This window comes from Pinus tabuliformis, chromosome 6 (genome assembly GCF_031772625.1).
Source record: "Pinus tabuliformis cultivar Carrire ecotype Pingquan chromosome 6, CPIR1, whole genome shotgun sequence".
NCBI classification, from domain to species: Eukaryota; Viridiplantae; Streptophyta; class Pinopsida; order Pinales; family Pinaceae; genus Pinus; species Pinus tabuliformis.
This window is the reverse complement of record NC_142292.1, coordinates 62,815,674-62,839,226: the sequence shown is the minus strand read 5'-3', so window position 1 is coordinate 62,839,226 and position 23,553 is coordinate 62,815,674.

The window sequence follows — 23,553 nt, the reverse complement described above, 5'->3', positions numbered from 1 at the left end:
CTTTGTTATTTGTTGTAGATGGATTAAAAAAAACAACCCACTACAATAGGGCATGCACAACAAATCCTATGGTAGCTTTAGAGGATCAAGATGGGAACCTTTGAAAACTTCGTTAGAGCATCAAAACAAAGATGAATTCTGGATTAATTTATCTTTTCCAAGCATTCAAAAGGAATACATTTATGAGATTATTTAAGGAGAACTTGAAAAACACAGAGTTCATACATACTAAAACCAACTATCTCATGGATATTTATATCACTAGTCAAAGTCTACTGATCTTGGCAAATGAAATAATTAAAGTATTCAAAAACACAAACAGTGACTATTTATTTTCAAAAAAATCAACCCTTTCTTCATATTCTTGATGACATAGATAGAAAATACAATAAATTTCAACTCCTTGAAGTATGGTAGCAATGATTACAAAATATTCACATAATCTTTGAGAGTCTAATTGATAAAAATCACATAAACCTTATCCTCTGAGCTATTTGGATCACTAATCTGGTACATAATCCCTAGTCAAAACATAGTACAAAGTTGTTATACGCTCCTGCTGCTAGTATCCTGGAAGAATAACGAGCTATATGTTGCAAGATAGGATATGGAACGGTCTGCTACTTTACAAGCTTGATCTCTAAAGATAAACTTGTATTCCCTCATTGTAGCCAACTGATGCATGACCTTGGAAATGATGCCAAAATTTTGTAATTGTCTGCATTCTTTACAGCTTTCTTTCCTCATGTTGACTCGTACTCCTTAGGCCACAAAAATATTTGATATCTTACCACGGTATACTCAAAATAATTATTGCTTGATGATTAACCATGGTAAACCAAAATGTTAAATAGCTATTAGCGTTTGGTGAAGCAAAATTACGGTTTACTATAACAAAATTAGGGTTTATATTGTACTCTGCCCCTATAGTCAACAGATCACTCCCCCATGTCCTCTGCAACTTGAGCAAGGATGACCAACTTATCTTGACTCCTTGTCACCCTCCTGGTTAGCTTTTGTGAGCTTTTATCAGTTTTTAGGGTTTTGCCTTTGGTCTTCTTAGCATACTTTGTTTTCTCTGTCTTTTCCTACTTTTTGAAGTCTGCTCTGCTTTTTCTTCTTCATCAAGGATGTTGATTGTTTATTTGTACTTCAGGTTCATTCTAGCCTTAAAATTCAACCTCAGTTTGTTATTAGGCTGAGTGTGAGGTATTTTTCCCTAAACCCTAACCTCTGTCTCGGTTTCCTCATTCTCTGTTTCAAATTTCTATTTACCCTTTTTACTCTTTGAGATTTTTTGTTCTGTTTCTTCCTCCTCTACCATAATTCTTTGTTGGTGTCTTTGGCTTCTAGTCCTCCCTTCATAAACTTCAACCTCTGGCATCTTCACAGGGACCTCCTCATGTCTTTCAACCTGGGGTTGGCTAGATTCTCCTTTGGTCTCATGAGCTACAGCTTGAGGAGAAACTTTATTTTGGCCTCTTTTTGATCTTCTAGGTACAGGTGGGTTTGGGTTCCTTTGTCTCATTTGCCTTAATTGTTCCACTTTCTTATTCAACTCATGGGTATATAAAATATTAATGAGACTGTGATGACAAATATCATGAGCTTGTAATTCAGGTCTCTTCCTTTCCTTAGTGCACATTTTCAACAAATTTTGATGTAGGAAGTATGGAAAATTCATTTTCCTAAAACCTGTTAAGTGACAAAGAAACCTCATGTGATATAGGTAAGCTTTGGAATACCTACCTTCACAAGTGAAGAAAAGTTGGACAATTCTAAGTGCAATAGCCCATTGAGGTTTCAATTGCTTTGGAGGACCCCTACATCCCAATATTGATTTTGGCAGTGTTCTTTCAGGAAGAAATTTAAATCCACATTCAGCAACCTTTGCTTCTTGAACCACCTTTCACCTTCTGCTGGCAAACTCGTTGCTTCGACAATCGACTCTTATGTGACAGGGAATTGTAATGTCATGATTCTAGTTGTGTTTTCATCAAAAGAGAAGACAAAATCATGGCACCAACTGAGGTTGTACCCATTAAAACATTGAAAGATTGGTTCCCAACCTGCACTTCTGAAAAGATCAAGCATTTCAAGGTACACTTTGAAGTACATGCCATCAGGTTCAAACCTCTTCACATGGCCAGACCGACCCATTTTTCCAAGCTCCAAGACCTGCAACACCTTCACTGACCTTGAAAAACCATAACAAAGGACTGCAAGACAACTAGCACCCTTTCTGCACTGGAAAACAACAAAACTGGGTTTGCTAGAAAAACCATTTTTAAGCAAAACAGGGCAAACTAGGGTTTGATTTAAAATGACTCAAATGGGCTCAAAAATGTTGGCAAATGTCACATCATGCATGAGGAGGACTACTATTTCACAAACCGCCACTTGAGTGCTCAAAAAAGATGACTTAACGGGTCAAAAATCAAGTTTTAATTTTTCAAAAATCGCTACGAAAACATTTCATAGTGCCACTCGATTTTTTTCTATAGGTCAAATCACTAAGAGAAATTTTTCACATACTTAGGGTTAGGTAAAATAGTTTTAATGACACATTTCCCTAGGATTAGAAAACCTTGTAATGAATACCACACCCCCCTTTACATGATTTATGACTTGCAAAAAGATGCACTCACATCATTAACTTGAAATGAAAGTGTAAACCTGATGCCAACACCTTGAATAGACTTTCTCGAATTTTGGCAATAACACTCTCTCCAATTTCTTTTCTACAACCTTTGCTTTAGGCGTTCCATCTTCCATAATTATAATATCATGTAACTTTAACACATTTTGGATGTGTGATTTTAGTCAGGTGATGAAAGAGTAACTAAATGTCCCATCAACAATCCAAGTACTCTTGTAGCTAGTGGTTCCCACTCCCGTGTAAATTCATCCACATATCGTCTTTGTTGCAACCTAGTAAGTTTTGAGAAAAAAATTATTTAATACCTTGGAATCATTTAAAACAACATTCTTTATATTTATTCCAATTTATTGAATACCTTGATTTTTCCACATGTCCTAGATATACATGTCTCCTTCCAACAGCATGGATACAAAAGTATTTTCATTTCCATTATAAATATCATAGATCTCAAAATATTCTTCTACATTATTGAACCAAGCCACGCCTTGTTTTTTATTCCTTCGAATTTTGACAATTTTTGGTTTTGTTCTTAGTGGATATGCAAACACCGGTTAGCTAAATGGTTGGTATTGGTTACGAATCATCATACCATGCGTAGGTATTTCATTGTGGATTTGGTATTTTAGACAGGTTTTATGGGTTGGACATAACTTAAGGATTTTTCTTTAGACTAATCGTGTTTCATAATGTGGCAATGTTGTTTAAAAGAAATTGTAATATGGTGAATTGATCTTACAATTCAATGTGATTTTTATCAACCAATTCCTTTAGCACAGTTTGATCCTGTTTTATGGCATTGCAAATTTGATTGATTTTTGCTTCTAACTATGCATATTTCTTTTCCAAATCCTTCTGAAGGGTAATATGTCACTCTTCATTTTGACCAGCCTCATTTAATTCACTTATACACATCGTCCTAGTGACCAATGGGGTTTCTCAATCTATATTCACTAACTTTCAAGTACTAATTTTTTGATATATATATATATATATCTACTAACCCATGGGGGATTTGAACTAGTGACCTATCACAAAGAGTGTCTTTACAGTGCACAAATTCACCGTCAATTCAAATCCACTATTATTTATTTTGTTTTCATTTTTCTTAATACTTTCTCTGATAACTTTTTTAGAACTTTAATTTTTCCAAAAGATGCCTAAACGCAACTCCTTCAGTGTGTTACCCACCATTTTGTGGTTGATATCCCTAGAAAAAAATTATAAGATGGTCCTCAGTTAGTAGCCAGTAGCCCCTTGAAATTACCAACTAGCTCATTGTGCCATTTCTCCGCCACCTGAGTTGGCCATGTGGTCCCTCACCCATATTTCATGGTCATATGTTTGAAGGTGGGCCTCCCAAACCTAAAGGTGTGCCTTGTCTTTTGGTAATTGAGTACTGTAGTTTACTTATCATGGAAACTTTTGGGCACGGATTAATGGGGCGATTCAGCGAAAAGAGTGATCTGGGTCTGTGTTCTTGTCCCCTAGACCTCTTTTGGATGTTAGCCTTAGACCCTAGTCTCGTGGTGTTGAGAAATCTATGGCATCAAAATGAGATGACTTCTCTATTAATGATAATTGCTTATGAATGCTTTTTACTTCAATAGATTAGGATCTTCCTTTGAGTTAGATTATTATAATGTTCCTTTCATCAAACAGCTATCAATGCATAAACAACAATGAGACAAGACACACAAGATATAAGTTATCATCTAGGGCCAAAACCTCTCCCACTTGAGAGGAAAACCCAAATGAATGCTCCTTCTTATAGAGACTTCAATTAACGAATACCAAGACCAAGACCCTTGACCTATTTTCCACTCCAAGACCAAGACACAAAGCTTCCTTGATGAGATCCTTCTTACTTGAGTCAACAATAGTCAAGCCTCTGCTTCTTCCTCAATCTCGACTATCCTTCAGAATTCAAATTCCTTTTTCTTTGCTTCAAATCTGCAACCCTTTTGGCCCTAATTCATAAACCCTTAGCACGTGTGGATGACCAACTTTGACCCTTGATTATCTTCGCTCTAGAGGGAGACCTCTTCTTGAAAATTCGACTTGAGATCTTCCTTGTTCTTCACCCAAAATACTCTCTTACTATGACTGTAATATTTCGGTCTTTTTCCTGCAATAGACAGGTATGCAATCTCGCACATGTGGAGTGTACTTAGCCCAAAAATAGTCCCAAAACAATGCCAAATACTTTGTTCTTCCTTCCCTTCTCTTCGCTGGTTCTAAAGCTTCTTTTTAATGAACTTCGCACTTATTTCTAGCTTCAGACTTTCACTGAAAATTTGTCTCTGAAATGATGTCACGCTGCCCTATTTATAGTGGTTTGCCCATCAAATATGATGACCTAAATTGTGGGTGAGCCAACATGTCTTTTGGTGTAGATCCATTACTCCATCTTGAAGTCGACTTGGAGGTACTTTTGCTTGGTCTTGGAGGGCCTCTTTACTCTTTTAATGACTCATACAAATATGTAACATGCCCAAGAAGGGTCCTTCATACATGACATTGACACAATTTGACTTTATGACCAATCCTAAGGGCTCACAAAGGGAGCCATAACTAAAAATAAAATTCTTTTCTCATGAAACCCATGAGACAAGCATTACAGTAATTTTTTTTTTTCTTCTTTGCGTCAATTACATATGTGATTATGAAGACCGAATATAGTTACATTTTTCAACACTCCCTCTTAACTAGGGAGGTATACATAATGGTACTTGGTATTCTCAATCTGAAGAATTCTCATAAGAAGAGTCAGATTGGTAACCCATCTGTTTATCATCATATCAACCAGCATTGTCACATAACAAGGCCTTGACTAACAACTCTATCTCTCCACAAGATCTAAGCTCAACGTTGACGAGAGCAATGATGTATAGACACCCTCATCATTGTCTCTTTCAGAACATACCCGCCCGGGTTCTCAAGGTGTGTTCCATCAGGACTATTCTTATCTTGGATTCCAAATCCTCAAAGAATATTGGTCCTCTACGACTACTCTTATATTGGATGCCCTAACTCATCCTCAAAGAGCATCAGATGTTATATGTTTACCCAATCCTCCATTTTCTCATCCCAAGTGAAGACAAGAATGATGTGTCTCTCTCGCCCTCTTAATTAGGGAGGACATACCTCTTTCAATGAAGGAATGTACTCATTCCTACGGAAGGAATGTACGTAAGCTCCCTCTTGGCTTAGTAATTTTTCTTCCAATTTTCTACCAAGTAAGAAACTTGTTTCCAGGCTCCATCATAATTAGGGACCTACAGCAACTCCTCAGGTGGAGATGATGGGACAACCAGCTACTTGAAGAACTCCTTCTCACGATGTCATGAACTTCTTTTCTTTATTCAAGAGCCTTCATGTTTTGGGACTCCTTCGTAGGGCACAGACCATCCATCACTTTCATCCATTAGTCAGTCATGTCATTATTCCTTTAATCAGAAAGTGATCCATTAGTTCCTATCTGGCTTCCTTCATGCCATGCAACCTTCTACATGCCATGTTTCCTTTAAGGAACTTTCATCCTACTACATGGAAATTATGGGTGGAAGATATCCATGGATCTTCCCTTGGAAGCACTACATAAGCCCATCTACATATCGTTCAAAAATAAAGGAATGAACATTAAATCAAAATTACCTTTGTGATGATCTTTCATCATGACATCTTCTAGTTTGCATCAGCATCCTGCATACACATTGACACATCTCCCTAAGATATATGTTGTCAAGGGTCTCTTTCTTTTTCAGACTTCATCAAAGTCTACATATCTTTCATGGAGATATCCTAGTTAGATCTCTCAGTCGTCGGATGTTGATTGCTTTTTCCATAGTTGCATATTTCATGATCTCTTTTTTTCTTTCTTCACACATCTTCTTTCCAAGAACTTTTAATCAGAGTTCCTCCAATCATTGTCAACCACCTCATATTTAATATTATGACATATTATGTTGATTTCATATAGACAATGTGTGGCTCATGCTTTCCTGCATCCTTTCTTTTGATCATGCTCTTGAGATAGAGAATTTATCCATATTTACCTGCAACCATAGAACACATATTTCATTGAAATTGGAATTTTTTTATTATAATTACATCACTAAAATTGAGTTTTTTAGTTATTTTGAAATTCTAGATCGACTATTTAATTCCAAATTTAATGAAATATGTGTTATATGACATGACTCTACAATATTAAATGTAAGCATACATACCTCATTTTCCTTTATGTCATCCAGACTTCCTTCAGTAGCTTCCTTGATTGAAAGAACTTCAATCCCTTCATATGCTTCACCTCTTTTGTCATCATACCATCATCCCATTACTTACACAAGTTGGAATTCTTGATGAAACCCTTGCTTCCTTTTGATTGGTGAACCTTCCAATCAAGATTACAATAAAGGATCTTGAGTATCTTCATCCAGAAGATGTTTCCTTTTGACAGATGTATAATGAGCCTTGTACTAGATGACATTTTCTTTCTTTTCCCATAAGTACCACCTATGTTACTAATGAGGTTTCCAAGAGTTATATCCTTCCATGGGTGATGGCCATGGACTTCAATTTCAACCATCTTTCATGCTTCTCTATGATGATGTCATGAGCTCTTGCTTTCAATGCTTCTATGATGCTATGATGCATCCTATCATTTTTCTTAGTGATTCATGATAGCCATATAATAGAAGTATTAAGAATAGGAACTTGAAAATAACTTAGGTGAGGAAGACTATCTCAGTGATAGTAGAAATATATTACTTCATCTTTCTTAGACTTCTTCTTTTCAGCTTCCTCCACTTCTTCGATGATATGGGCTTCTTCTCTACCACTTTTATTATTGTCCTTATTGAGCTTAAGACAATCTCCTTTGTAATGCCCATATTCTTGACATCCATAGCATCGAATTTTAGCTAGGTTTTCCTTCCTTTTCTAAGGTCCAGACTTTCCTTTTATCTTTGTCATAGTAGCATATGCTTGATTTTTCTCACTTGACCCCACATCAGTTTTAGCCTTCAGCCTGGTTTATTTGATCTTTCATAGTGAAAATAGATCCTGGAATGGAGTGGCTTCTTTCTTCCCATAAATACTTGAAGTAAAGTTACCTCGTTCCTCTGGTAGTGCATTTAGTACTATTGTGGTCATTTCTCTATCAGACATGACTCCTCCCAGATCTTGAAGTTGATCCCTAATTTCAAATATCCTCATAAATTATGAGGTTATTCTTTCTTCTCTTGACATCTTCAGCTTGTAGAGTTCTAGTCTTAATGAGATTAACTCTCCTGTAGTGCTTATGGAATACAACTCTACCAGTTTGTCATAAAAAAAATATTGAAGTTTCTAGTTTTGATCCATATGGGAATAAGAGGATCCTTGATGGATTCTTGAGAATCCTTTAAGCCCTAACTTCCCCTTTCATATATTTTGCAAGTGCTTGAGCATCTTCTTTCATTGGTTTTGTGATAGATCCTTTGACACATTCCAAAACCTCATTTTCATTGAGATTAAGATTTGTCCTCTTTTGAAGCAAGATAGTTCAACGCATGAGATTCATACTTGTCCTCTTCTTCCATGCAAGATAGTTTGAAGCCCCAACCAATTTGTTTCTTTTCTTGCAAAAAGACATTTTTGACGGATTCAGACATAAATATACTTACTTGAGAAGATGCTTCTTCCACTTGATACCTCCTTGAATTTTGATGATAGTAAAGATAATACAGAACTCCTTCGTGAAGATAGATCTCTTCAAGAGTGATCCTCGACTCCACAAATAGGAGATCACTTTACATCTTTTGATGGTGATGTCATTGCTGATGATGATCAATGATGACTTCTTGCTTCAATGAGAGGGAGATCACCTTAGAATCTTGATGACAATGTCCTTAGTCTTGCTTCTCTAGAAAGGAAATTTATGTATAAGTCCTTTAGCTTGAATAAGGTCTTTGAGGATTCCAAGACATCTTTCTAGTGTAAACTTCTTCTTTGATCTAGGGTTTTTGATACTTCTTTTGTAGATCTTGACTTCATGATGATCTTATATATTCTCTTTGGTGCCTTCCTCGAGATTTGATCCTTGAGAGTCCCTTGATAAGATGCCATTTCTTGACTTTGTCACCTTAGCTCTGACACCATGTTGAGAAATCTAGGGCATCAAGATGAGATGATTTCTCTATTAATGATAAATGCTTGTGAATGCTTTTTACTTCAATATATTAGTATCTTCCTTTTGAGTTAGATTATTATAGTGTTCTTTTCATCAAACAGCTATCAATGCATAAACAACAAAGAGACGAGAGACAAGATATAGGCTATCAACCAGGGCCAAAACCTCTCCAACTTGAGAGGAAAACCCAAACGAATTGTTCTTCTTATAGAGACTCCAGTTGAAGAATACCATGACCAAGAACCTTGACCTATTTTCCACTCCAAAACACAAAGCTTCCTTGATGAGATCCTTCTTGCTTGAGTCAACAATAGCCAAGCCTCTGCTTCTTCCTCCTTCTCGGTTATCCTTCAGAATTCAATTTCATTTTCTATGCTTCAGTTTCGCAGCCTTTTTGGCCCTAATTCATAAACCCTTAGCTCGTGTGGTTGACCAACTTTGACTCTTGATTATCTTCACTCTAGAGGGAGAACTCTTCTTCCATATTCGGCTTGAGATCTTCCTGGTTCTTCAACCAAAATACTCTCTTACTATGACTGTAATATTTTGGCCTTTTTCCTGCAATAGACATGTTTTCAATTTGTCACGTGTGGAGTGTACTTGGCCCAAAAAAAGTCCCAAAACAATGCCAAAGACTTCGCTCTTCCTTCCCTTCTCTTCGCTGGTTATAAGGCTTCTTCTTGATTAACTTCACACTTCTTTCTAGCTTTAGACCTTGACCGAAAATTTGTCTCTGAAATGAGGCCAAGTTGCCCTATTTATAGTGGTTTTCCCATCAAATAAGCTGACCTGAATTGTGGGTGAGCCGACATGTCTTTTGGTGTACATCCATTACTCCAATCCTAGAGGCTCACAATGGGAGCCATAACTAAAAATAAAATTCCTTGCTTATGAAACCCATGAGACAAGCATTACAATAATAATTTTATTTTTCTTCTTTGCATCAATTACATAAAACACAATTACATATGTTGATGAAAACTGAATCTAGTTACATTTTTCAACACGTGAGATCTCTTTTACTGACCTTTAAGTTTTAGGTATGGTACTTCATGGGAAACCTTGATTTTGGTTGTGTTGTCCTGTTCCCTCATCCACATAAATCACTCCCCTTCTTCTCATTAGAACCCCATTCATCATTCCTCCCACCTGGGTCCACATTCCTCCACTGGGTCCGCATAGGGTTAGCCTTCCGCTTCCCCTTGCCCACACCTTGGGTCGGGCCTGGAACGACACCCGAAGGTTAATGCAGTTGAAAAGAAAAAGTAAAAGAATATTTGGCCATGTTCAACAGGAAAATGTACCACAAAATGCAAAAGATGGCGGAGACAAACACATTTAGCACTTGGGCAAAAGCCAATTTATCATAGTCATCACCCTGGTTCCTACAGGCCCTAGATGTATCTCCTTTATTATTCAAAAACCCATGATTATCCCAACCCCTGGTGGGCAATGAACAGTCATACCCTAAAGGGGGTCTCTACTATTATACCTTACACATCATGCTCTTATCCCTTGAGCCCTGAGTAATTAATCAAAGAAAAATCAAAAGGAAAAAGGCATATAAAGAAGTGTGAAAAAATCAAGGCTGGGGCACCTCATGTACCACAATTTCTCCCTCCTATACATTATATACCCAAGTGTTGGCTTCCCTTTTGCTAGCTACCCTAGTACCCCGGCATGTGGCCCAGGGCTGCCCCTTTTCATTCTCTACTCCATTCATCTCTTTATCACATGCCACCACCCTTTGAAGGATGTACCTTGGACATACTATCCCCTTTAGAAGTAGAAACCACCTAATAGGATACGTGGCTAACCCCATTTGGAGCTTGGAGACATTAGAACGTGTCAAAGCCCATTATGGAAGGGCATGCCATTATGAAGTGTCCACCTGTTTTCAATGGTTTGTAAGCTCTTTAACTCGATTTCCTTTGATGACTTTTTGTACTAGAAGGCGAGGGGACACATTGGATCTTATGCACGATTGCATATGGTCTCCATTTTGGGTTTGGTCGCCCTATATGAGGTCCTAACCCTCCTGAGGGCTATATTAGCACATGTAGAGTGTGTGTTGAGAGCCATGGACCTCCACAGAAGTAGACAGCTCTTCATGGATCCACAGAAATGCTTAGAGATTGCTCGAGATTCACCTATTGGACGAGGAAGATGCACCTGGTGCACCATGCCCAATCGGGCCCACAGTTGTACCATACACTTGGCAGATGACCCAGGATTCGTATGCTAATGTGGCATCACTTACACCATCATTTGAGCCCTTATAGATGGTCTACAGGAATCTTCGAGCTACTTGGAGGCCCATGAGGTTAATTTTGTGCCCTCACACACATTGGGACCACAAGTTTATTATTTGGAGAACAAGGGGCCAAACCCTTGTCCACTACTTTTGGGAGTCATATTCATCATTGTGGCACCTATGGACTTCATCAGGCTTCTTAGAAGGCCCAACGACATGTATTATTGATCATTCGACCTCTTGAGACGCTTATTCTTTTTTTATGAGCTAGTTTGGTGGGCTTGTCACCAATTCTTAGTTGTTTTGCACATTAATTTATTTTAGGGGTTAATGTAGGCCCAAGTAGCTAAATCGAACTCATTAGAAGTGTATAAGTAGAAGTGATAAGGATTCATTTTAGCATCATCACTTGGATTTGGAACTAGTATCTCTCTAGTGATTTTCGTTATCCTTCCTGAAGGACGAATTTTTGGAGCATGGAATGAATTTTGATGTTTAAATAATTTTCATATGTCTTACAGCTTCTTGATGGCAAGTTTTTGGATGGTTAGATATATTCGTATACATATAAATACATTTTAATGATATTATTTCTTTCCAATTTTGTCACATACATTGTTGTTGGGATTTCGATATACTAGGGCTTATTTGCTGCATCTCTTATGTGAAATTGTGTAAATTTTGTTTATGGACAGTGAATGCTTCATTTATGGGCCATGTATAATGAATGCTTCATTTATGGGCCATGTATAATGAATGTTCCTAGGGATGTTTCATTACTAAAATTCATCTTGACAAGCCATTTATCTTGCAAAACACAGTATAAAGTCTTTGAAGTTTCTTTTGTTGTTTCCCTAGTGCCAAGAGAAATTGTCTTTGAGGCCTCCTTGACCTAGAAAATTCAAAGGTCCATAGTCATAATTCTACCCGACTCAAATCTCCCCAAAGGATTAGGCACTGGTCCACGCAAAGGTGATCACCTTAAACCTATTTTCCTTATCCCATTTCCTCTTCTTTAGGTCTAGTCCTCTAGGTCACCTAGGGCATAAATTCTCTCACAATCTAGCCATCCAAATACTTCGATTTTTGTTCCACAACTACGTTGGTGTGTTCTTAAAAAGCCCTCCAAATTTCATAAGATTTCGACCGTGGGATCTTGAGATATCGCAAGCCCTAGCTCGAAGACCAATTCTTGCCCTTGGTTTCCCTTAGGCTAAGAACCTCACTAGGATCTTTGCATTGTCTTTCATTGAAAATTCATTCCTTGATCCTTTTCCCCTCCCTAATTAGTTCAAGCATATCATTGGTTGCTAAATCTTATCCCCTTGACCGAACCTCGAGTCCACTTGGTCTCGTGTGGTCCCATGCACTATCAAGGTTAATTATTCAAAGATCACCTGGAACCCAAGTTCCCACAATAATTCTAGGACTTAGGGATCTCCTTTATATGACACATACTCAAAACCTAACCCTAGAAATTTTCCCCAAGCCCTTCCTAGAGAGCATTTCATCTTGTCTTCCAAGACAAGCAAGCCACATATTTGAGCCTCTCTTGTGAATATGCTTCCGAGATTGCCCCTTGCCATATCATTGGTCCATCCATTTCATAATTCTTATCATAATGGGTCTCCTCCCATCAGTGAAAGTTCATAAAGAGAAGGGAGCCTTAGCCGAGGTGATAGTGGACTATCGCTCCATTGTTTCCTAGCCTAATAGTAACCCTTCAAGGATCCCCTTTTTGGACCCCTGCTAGTTTGAGTAGTAACACAATGTACATGAATGACACAATTTTCAAGAAAACATAAATTAATTTAATGGCCTAGAGACAATATACAATGTCATGACAACATACAAAAATTTTGATTGGGTGATTGTGTACGGGTTCGTACCGCCATATTGGCAACTTAGCTACATATGATGAGTCATGTTGAACAAAGCACAAATGATGGCAAGTGACAACTCAAATCATACAGTTGTAGCAAGGCGATAATTATGGTCGTACAACTGCAATAGACTTGGCGATGGTAGACGACTTGGCAAAGATTGCAACATGCTGTTAAAATTTGGGTACCAGAGGACAAGTGGTTCTCTAAGGATTTGATCTTTGGCCTAGGGAAAAGAGTCCAAATTTAGTTTTTACTTTTCTCTTAAAGTGATTTTATAAGTGGTGAAGTCAATTTAATTTAAAAGTGACTTTATAAGTGGTAAAGTTACATTCTAATTTAAAAGTGACTTTATAAGTGGTAAAGTTACATTCTAATTTAAAGGTGACTTTATTAAAGTCAATGAAGAATTAGAAAGTGAAAAAGTGACTATGGAAATAAAAGGCTAAGTGGGTCTTTATTTAAGTGGGTGAGTTAAAAAAAATAGAAAGTGAGAATTAAATGCACATTTATTCTCATCCCTAGATCTAAATGAATTTTAGCCATTAGATCTTAGAGTAACCCAAAAGGTCATTTAGAGAATAGAAGGATAAGAGAAGAGGAAAAGATCAATTCATTCTTCATGAGCATTTGAGAGAGAGAAGAGAGAGCAAGGAGAATTTCTGAGCAATGAGGAAGTGAAGGAGGCAGCAAAAAGACATTTCAGCAAATCTGGGCTGCAACATTTATTGGAATGCATCCCAAGGAAAAATCGTACAGCAAAAGAAAGGCACAGAAATCAAGGAAGAGGGACAGCAAGATCTAAGCACATTTTTCGAGGTTGGCCATACATCATTTAATGTTGTTTTATTGCTGTAAAAATTTATGTTTTGGCTATTTGTTGATTGGCACGATTTTCGAGGTGGAATTCAAGCACGAAAATCGAGATAAGTTGTAATTTGTGGTTGCTGAAATTTTTACTGTGTTTTAGTTTCTTTGTAAAAGCATTTTCAAAAATAAAAAAGAGCTCTCAAACTGGTTTTCCCCAAGAGTTGTAGGGGGTTTTTTCCAAGGTCACATTGACCAGAAATCATTGTGTTATTTTCTGTGTGTGGCTATCATAATTTTGTTGTGTTTTATTTCTGCAATTTCAGCAGTTGTGAAATCTCTAAATTTGTGTTTTCAGAAAAAATAGTCATTTCCATATTTTAGAACTTTTATCATGCTTGGATTTAAAACTAAATGCATGGAGTGATAAGGAAAATTGATAACCGGAGTGGGGGTTGAAATTTCTTCATGGTATCAAAGGTTGGTTGGCTGAAAAGTGTAGTTTGGGACATCAAAGTGAAAATTACAGCACGCTGATTTTTACACAGAAAACAGAAACATTTATCACAGATTTGAAAATTTCAATTTGATAAGACAGTGAAACATGTCTTTGGGTTTGAGAGTTGAAGACAGGTTGGATGGGCAGAACAACTACAGTGCATGGAAGGAGAGAATCCAAAGCATCTTTGAGGAAGCAGAAGTCTGGGGCATTATGGTAAATACCACACAGAACCCGGTAGTAGTACCTACTGACCCTGTACAGTTGGCAAAGTTTAACAAAAAGAATGCTAAGGAAAAAAGATTGATTCTGGAAGGGATCAAAGACCATGTCATTTCTCATGTGAGAGGAAAGACTTATGCACAAGAGATGTGGACAACCTTGACCAGTCTTTGCCGAAGCTCAAATGAAAACAGAAAAATGGTCCTAAAGGAGAAACTAAAGGCCATTAAAATGGCTAAGACTGACAGTGCTACAACATACCTCACAAAGATCACTGCAGTGAGAGATGAGTTGGCAGCCGTAAGTGAGATCATTGCACTCACTGAGTTGGTGAGGATTGCTTTGAATGGTCTTCCCAAGACTTGGGAGAATTTTTTGGATGGCATTGTTGCACGGGAAAACCTTTCCAATTGGGAGAGGTTGTGGGATGATTGCATTCAGAATGAGATCAGAAAGAACCATCTTGGTGCAGCCAATCAAGTGGAGGAGGATGACAATGTGGCATTTTTAGTAAGAGGCAAGAAGGGCAAAGCAAAGAAGCAAGCTTCCAATAGTGGAGGCAAAGGCAAAGGTAAAGGCGAGCAACAGAACAACGAGGACTATTCCAAAGTCAAATGTTGGAATTGTTAAAAGTTGGGACACTATGTTGTTGTGTGTCCAGAGAAGAAGAATAAGAAAGGGAAAGACAAACCCATGGCAACTTCTGCAGAGATAGAGAGCTTCTCAGAGAGCTTTGATCGGGAGTTTGGGTTCATAGCTTGTGAGGCCACTAGTGCAAGATCACATGCCATACAAGTTCAGAGGGAGTGTGCATTCCCCGCTACTAGCAAAGCATCTTCTAGCATTTGGTATGTTGACAGTGGCGCTTCTCGCCACATGACAGGAGTCAAAGAGTATTTCCTAGAGCTTTCAGAGGGTGATACTAATATGGAAGTAGTACTTGGTGATGACAGCATTGTTAGAGTAGTCGATGTGGGAACATTGACATTTGATAGGGGACCCAAACCTCCCTTGAAAGTGTCAGACGTTCTATATGTGTCTATGATGAAGAAGAATGATATCCATCTCAGCATTTGAGGACAGAGGGTATGATGTGTTGTTCAGGAGAGGGCAGGTGCTTATATATCCTAGGGGAACTCCAGTGTGTTCAGCTAGAGAGATTGGTGTGTTCCATGCCAAGGTGTACAAGTTATCATTCCAGCCCCTGATGGCATTGAGTAGCAACACCCGAGACAGGACCGACAGCAGATCTAGCAGTTCAAAGTTGTGAGAGATTTGGCACCGCGGGATGGGGCACACGTATCATGGGGCCTTGAGTACATTGCGGAAGACCACCACTGGTGTGCCAGATTTCAGTTCTAATCACTTTGATGTATGCATAGGATGTGCTATGGGGAAGTTTTCTAGATCCCCTTTTCCCAACAGTGACAACAAAGCAACCAGGATCCTTGACTTGATATATACCGATGTGAGTAGTTAGATGTCTCATGTATCATTGAGTGGCTATGAGTACTATGTTTTATTCATCGATGACCACTTCAGGAAGACCGTGATTTATTTCTTAAAGACCAAGAGTGAGGTCTTCAAGCGGTTTCAAGAGTTCAAAGCTCTTGTTGAGACCCAGACAGGTGGGAAGATCAAGGTCCTCAGGTCAGACAATGGAGGGGAGTATACCCTTGGTGAGTTTGTTGATTTTTGTGCTGAGGCGGGCAGTAGAAGGGAGTTCACAGTTCCTTACAACCCCCAATATAATGGGGTTGCAAAGAGGAAGAACAGATCTATTGCAGGCGTTGCCAAACCCATGCTTCATGATCAGGGGTTACCTTTATTTTTGTGGGCAAAGGCCTGCAACACTATTATGTACTTTGCAAAACAAGAGTCCACATCGTGCCTTGGGGAATGTGACTCCAGAGGAGGCTTTTTCTAGGAAGAAGCCTGATGTTGGGCACTTTCGTATCTTTGGGTGCCTTACATCTTCCTATGTCCCCAAGGAGAACAGGACCAAGTTAGAGCCCACAACAGACAAGGGAATCTTTGTGGGTCATAGCGAGAACTCAAAAGCTTATCGGATTTATATTCCTGCGTAGAAGAAAGTGGTTGTCAGGCGGGATGTGAAGTTCGAGGAGGAGAGAACTTTCAGGAGGTCATGGGAGTTAGAGTATTCAGAGTCACCAGACCCTCAGGAGTAGCTGAGTCAGTCACAGGGATCTAGTGGTCAGGGATCATGAGGCACATTGATTACAGTTTCAGGTCCATCAGTGAGCAGTGGCTCTCAGAGTTAGGTGGGTGGTTCTTCGAGCAACATGCAGGGCAGTCCACAGAGCAGTTATTAGGGTAGTCCATTAATGGACAGTTCACACGGTACTTCAACATCTACAAGCACAGATTCAGGCATGAGGTTAGTTGGCAGGCCTTCAGGAGTTGAGGCCTCTGATGATGATGTGGATTCTTTCAGTCCGGTGGGAGAAGTATGTTCAGGGAAGAGAAAGCCCAAGTGGCTTCAAGATACCTTGCGCGAGGCCACATCAGTTGCTGGGCCAAAGAGACAGGTTAGAGAGAGTAAATCACCTGAGCGATTATGTAGTTACATGGCATTGGTAACAAGAATTGTTGACTCCGAACCTTCTAGTTATGAGGAGGCAACCAGCCAACAGGTCTGGAGAGAGGTCATGATGGAGGAGTATTCTTCTATTATGAAGAACGATGTTTGGAAGTAGTTCCGAGGCCTAAAGGTAAATCAGTTGTTACTTCCAGATGACTCTACAAGATAAATCATGTTGCAGATGGCAGCATCGAGAAGTTCAAGGCTCGATTTGTGGCGAGAGGGTTCTCACAAGTAAAGGGAGTTGACTATGAAGAGACCTTCGCTCACGTAGCTCGGTATACATATATTCGCTCCATTATATCAATTGTAGCAGAGATGCGTTGGAAGATCCACTAGATGGATGTGAAGACTGCATTTTTCAATGGCTTCATTCAAGAGGGTTATATTAAGCAACCGCAGGGCTTTGAGGTGCATGGGAAGGAGTCCCATGTATGCAGATTGAAAAAAAGCACTGTATGGCCTGAAACAAGCTCCTAGAGCTTAGTACTCTAGGATTGATACATACTTGCAGCAGTTGGGTTCCACAAAGAGTGAGGTTGATCCAAACCTATACTTCATTGTAGTGAGTGAGGAGCCTCTCATTCTGGTGTTGTATGTTGATGACTTAATCATCATTGGTGCAGAGAGACTCGTTGAGGGAAGCAAGAGAGATCTTGCTTCAGAGTTTGAGATGAAGGATATCTGCTTGATGCATTATTTTCTGGGATTGGAGGTGTGACAGGAGGAGGGGAATTTCTTCTTGGGACAAGGGAAGTACATTGTGGATATTCTTAGCAGATTTCACATGGAGGACTGCAAACCCATGTCTACACCTATGATCACTAACTGGAATAAGCTTCACGCTTCTACTTCCAAGTTGGTGGATCCTACTCTATACAGACAATTGATTGGTTGTTTGATGTATTTGGTCAACACTCGACCAGATATATGTTTTGCAATTAACATTATGAGTTAGTTCATGTGTGAGCCCAAGAGAGCGCACTGGGTGGCTACAAAACACATTCTTCGTTACTTGCAGGGCATTGTGGATTTTGGTCTGGATTATAGACAGGGTGATGAAGTGAGACTAGCAAGGTACACGGATTCAGATTGGGTAGGTTGTGCTTCAGATAGGAAGAGTACTTCCGAGTGTTGTTTTCGGTTGGGTTTGGCAATTGTATCGTGGATCAGCCGGAAACAACAGTCAGTTGCATTGAGTTGAGTTGAGGCAAAGTATATGGCTGCTAGTTTGGCTAGTTGTGAGGTCATATGGCTTCGCAAGATGTTGTTTGGTCTATTTGGTCAGGGATTGAAACCTTTAGTAATTTACTGTGATAATCAGAGTTGCATAACATTCACGAAGAATCCAATTTTTCATGACAGGTCAAAGCATATTGAGATCAAGTATCACTTCATTAGAGACTATGTCCAAAAGGGAGCTGTCAAGCTTGAGTACATTTCCACAAATGAGCAGGTAGCAGACATTTTCACCAAAGCCTTACCACGAGGCAAGCATGTCTACTTCAGAGACAAGATGGGAGTGGTGAGGAACACTTTCCTCGGTAAGAGGGAGTGTTAAAATTTGGGTACCAGAGGACAAGTGGTTCTCTAAGGCTTTGATCTTTGGCCTAGGGAAAAGTGTCCAAATTTATTTTTTATTTTTCTCCCAAAGTGACTTTATAAGTGGTGAAGTCAATTTAATTTAAAAGTGACTTTATAAGTGGTAAAGTTACATTCTAATTTAAAAGTGACTTTATAAGTGGTAAAGTTACATTCTAATTTAAAGGTGACTTTATTAAAGTCAATGAAGAATTAGAAAGTGAAAAAGTGACAATGGAAATAAAAGTCTAAGTGGATCTTTATTTAAGTGGGCGAGTTAAAAAAAATAGAAAGTGAGAATTACACATTTATTCTCATCCCTAGATCTAAAAGAATCTCAGCCATTAGATCTTACAGTAACCCAAAAGGTCATTTAGAGAATAAAAGGAGAAGAGAAGAGGAAAAGATTAATTCATTCTTTAATGAGCATTTGAGAGAAAGAAAAGAGAGAGCAAGAAGAAAATTTCTTAGCATTGAGGAAGTGAAGGAGAGCAGCAAGAAAACATTTCAGCAAATCTGGGCAGCAACATTTATTGGCACTGTTACACAGTAATTTGTCACCATTGGTCACCATCCCTATTACCCCTGTTTCCGTACTTTGGAGGACTCATTCCGGGACCTGTGAACAGTGACAGAATCTGAAAACACTTGATTATGTTCCCCTGAGTATGTACTTCATGTTCCCTGAAGACACCTCCTGCAAAATATCCCTGAAAAGTGCCTTTTTTCCATTAGCGCGGGTCCACAATGTAATACCCGCGCCAACCAATGAGATCCTCAAAGGAGGGTGCGACCATTGGCGCTCTGTCTTAGAACAACACCCGCGCCAACCAAGTTTGGTAAAGATTTTTGACAAACACGCGCCTGGCTGTTTTTTCCCTTCAAGTCATGAAGTCTTTTTAGGATAAAGCTCATCTTCTAGATGTCGAGAGTCATCATCTATCCTTGACATCTATCCATATCGGCTTTTCGGAGATAATGCCAATCCACAATGGGTGTCCTGATGCATTCTATCTTCTTCCCCTACTCCATCTATAAAATTCTGTCCTCATGCATTTGACAAGCTAGTTTTTGGAGTGATGCTAGTTGTGATAACGCTTGTCTTGAGTGATAGTAAGAGTTTTGAAGCATAGGGAGGTTATGCTGCCGGAAGTCTGAGAGAGAGAAGGTCTATTGCAAGACATGTATAGCTGCTCGCCCAGCCAGAGGAGAGAATCAACATCAGAACTTTGGTTGTATCTTTCTCTGTTGATTATTCATTAATAAACGACTACTATTATGGTTCCGATCTTATTGTTCATCATGATAATGTTTGATCTATTTCCTTTCTGACTGAAATATAGTTGTATTTTAGTGGATTTTATGCTTGTATTCGCTTCGTTCTTTGCATGTGCAGGTATTCGTTCGCGGGGATCGTGAGGATTGTGACCTGCCGAAGCAAGGGAACGGGGGGTATCAACTCTTCTTCGACATTAGCGTTGGACTCCAGGTTGGTTCTCATAATCCACTTTCAGTTTACAACTAGGAACTTGCATGGTAGCGTGAATTGATTGTTGCTAGACCCATTTTGGGCTAGTGGTATCGCCTCTGTCCGCAGAGGGGATTTACCTCTCCAACAGGCACGCATTCCAAGGAAAAACTGTACAACAAGAGAAAGGCACAAAAATCGAGGAAGAGGGACAACAAGTTTTGGGGACGTTTTTCGAGGTTGGTCGTATAACATTTAATGTTGTTTTATTGCTGTAAAAATTTCTATTTTAGTTGTTCGCTGATTGGCACGATTTTCGAGGTGGAGTTCAAACACGAAAATCGAGATAAGTTGTAATTCGTGGTTGCTGGAATTTTTACTATGTATTTCAGTTTCTCTGTAAAAGCATTTTCAAAAATAAAGAAGAACTCTCAAAATGGTTTTCTCCAAGAGTTGTAAGGGGTTTTTTCCAGGGTCACATTGACCAAAAATCACTATGTTATTTTTCCTGTGTAGCTGTCATAATTTTGTTGTGTTTTATTTCTGAAATTTCAGTGGTTGTGAAATCTCTAAATTTGTGTTTTCAGAAAAATAGTCATTTCCAGATTTTCGAATTTTTATCATACTTGGATTTAAAACTAAATGCATGGAGTGATGAGGAACACTGATAACCGGATTGCAATGGTTGTAAACCTGGCTCTGATACCAAAGGTTGTAATAAAAGATTTATTTTCTTAATAAAATATATTTTATATAAATATGATTGAGATAGTGTTTACAATGAGGGAGACCCGATTCAGATATAGCATTGATGCCCTTTTATGAGGAGTCATGACCTTTTAACCATGACCCTTTACATATTTTTGATTTATATGTTTTTAGTTTATTAATTTAGCTTATTTATTACTTATTATCTATTATTATTTTGTACATAATAGTCACGCAATATGTTGGGAGGACTCATGTTCTACACATATATTGCAGTGTTACACATCTCTATGCAAGGGACATAGGCAACCCTTGGTCATGTATCATTGCCTTGGAAAAACCGATGATGGACCAATTCTTTCTCTACACAGTCCCATTCTACTAAGGGTTGTATGACACTGTATATCCATCTTGATCCCTACCTCCTTGTATAAATCCTTGAAGTCATTGGAGGTACTCTCCCCTATGGTTTGACCTCAATACCTTAATCTTCTTATCTATCTAGTTCTCCACCTAGGCTTTAAACTCTCAAAAATGACTAAAGACCTCATCCTTGGCCTTCAAGAAGAAGATCCAGGTTGTCCTAAAATAGTCATCAATGAATGTGACATAGTATTGTGTCCCCATACTAATGCCACTAACATGGGCCTATAGACATATAAGTAAATGGGATCCAAGATCCCCTTGGACCTACTCTGTTTGGTTAGAAAAGCAACCTTGGCATTCTTTCCAAGTGCGCACACCTTGCTACTCAATGTTTAACTCTGGGAGACCAGTGATAATCTCCCTCAAAATCGAAAACAACCTGTAGTATAATGATCCCATCCTCCTATGTCATAGCTCACATGGGTTCTCACTGTCATGTACCAACACCTAAACAAGTTTCCCCATCAACCTGTATAAGTTTCTCTCTCTAACCTTCATAACCATTGTTATGTTTGGTGCTAGACTCCTATGGAAAAATAAGCACTTAACCATTCCTTAACATGATCTCATATCTAGTGTCCTTAAATCACTAAGACTAAGAAGAAGTTCTTCTTCGGCCCTGGTACAAATAACACGTCCTCAATGTCCAACAACCCTCCTAACTCTAGCTGGAACATAATGATTCCAAAACCCTTTACTGCATATCTAGCATCATTATCAAGCTCCAAATGTAAATCAAAGTCTTTCTCCATCTGACTACTAAATAGTTCATATGCCTTTGTCATATGACATGATGCACCACTATCCAAGTACCAACACTCCTTGTGATGGTGTTGGTAGACAAACAGGAGACAAATGATGAGTCCTTCCTAAACTTCAGTGCAAACTCATCAAGTTGCATCTCTGATGATGATGCTGCTATCTTTTACGACTTCCCCTTCTCCTTCTCTGGAAATTATGATGCATATTGCCCACTCTTGTACCAAATGAAGCACCTGGGCTTGCTCAAGTCCTCCTTCTGCCCTCTCCGAAAGGTTGCCCCTCATTGTTACCCTTGGAACCCTTCCCTTTATCGAGACCAAGTTCCTTTTTCCATCCCCCTACATGTTGACTTTAGACTCCTCATAAGTTTCTTCCTAGATGCAATCATCCCAAAACCTTTCCCAAACTGGAAGGTGTTCGTGACCACAGATCCCCTTGACAAATGGTTCCCATGACTTGGGAAAATTATGCATTACCACGTTTATGAGCTCTACGCCCTCCATACTCTCCCCATTGACTGCAAGTTGATCCCGTGTCTAGGCAGTCCTCATGAGGTGACTGGTAACATTACCAAACTCTGACATTTGAATGGATCTAAGCTTGTTTCTTAAGACAATTGTCTTGTTCATGTTGTCACTTTGGAACAAGTCCACTAAAGCTTTGAACATCTCCCTAGTTGTTTTCTTTTCTGCCAAGTGTGGGAACAAATAATCCTTTACGGCATCCATGATAATCCTATGGACTTTGATGTCCTTCTTCTTACAATCCAACTTATCTCTTAGATTTATCGATTCAGGAACCTTTTCTACAAACTCCCAAAGTTCATATTCCTTCAAAGGCAAGGTGACCCTTGCCTTCTATGGCAGAAAATTAGATGCTCCCTCCAACCTATCCTTAAATCTCAAACTGGTTGTTGCCATATCTATACCTGATGATTTTTGTTGTGTGCTAAGTCGTTTTAGCACCCAAAGGAATAAAAATGTTGCTGGTTTATAGATCTACTAAGATCTAGGGTGGATCTATATTTCAATCCATTAAAACACGCAAAAAAATTATTTTTCTTCCAAACATTTGACTAGTATGATCTCCCTCTCTCCCTCTAAAAATTGACCTCCACTAATTATTGTTGGCTACAATCTACAAACTGTCAACATTGTCCTTCGTACCCCTAGCAACACACTGCTGCTAAAATTATCTGACTACACATAATATGTGCATCCCATGTCACCCTATGTTACTACCACTCCGTGTCGTCGTGATTGCACCTTCGTACAATCTATATGGCTTCTCTAGAAGGCTTCATTCTTCATTTTGGTTATGTTTTGTATAGCTTCCCCCAAGAATTACTTCCTAGTGATTGCTTTGTGGCACCTTCCAACAGTGGTTTGTGTGATACAACGTAGCTCAGCTCTTGTAACTTTTCTCAACCTTGTGACAGCTCATTTCCCTACCTCAATGGTGCATAGCAACGACTGTCTTGCTACACCTTTCCTTTACCCTCGGGCAT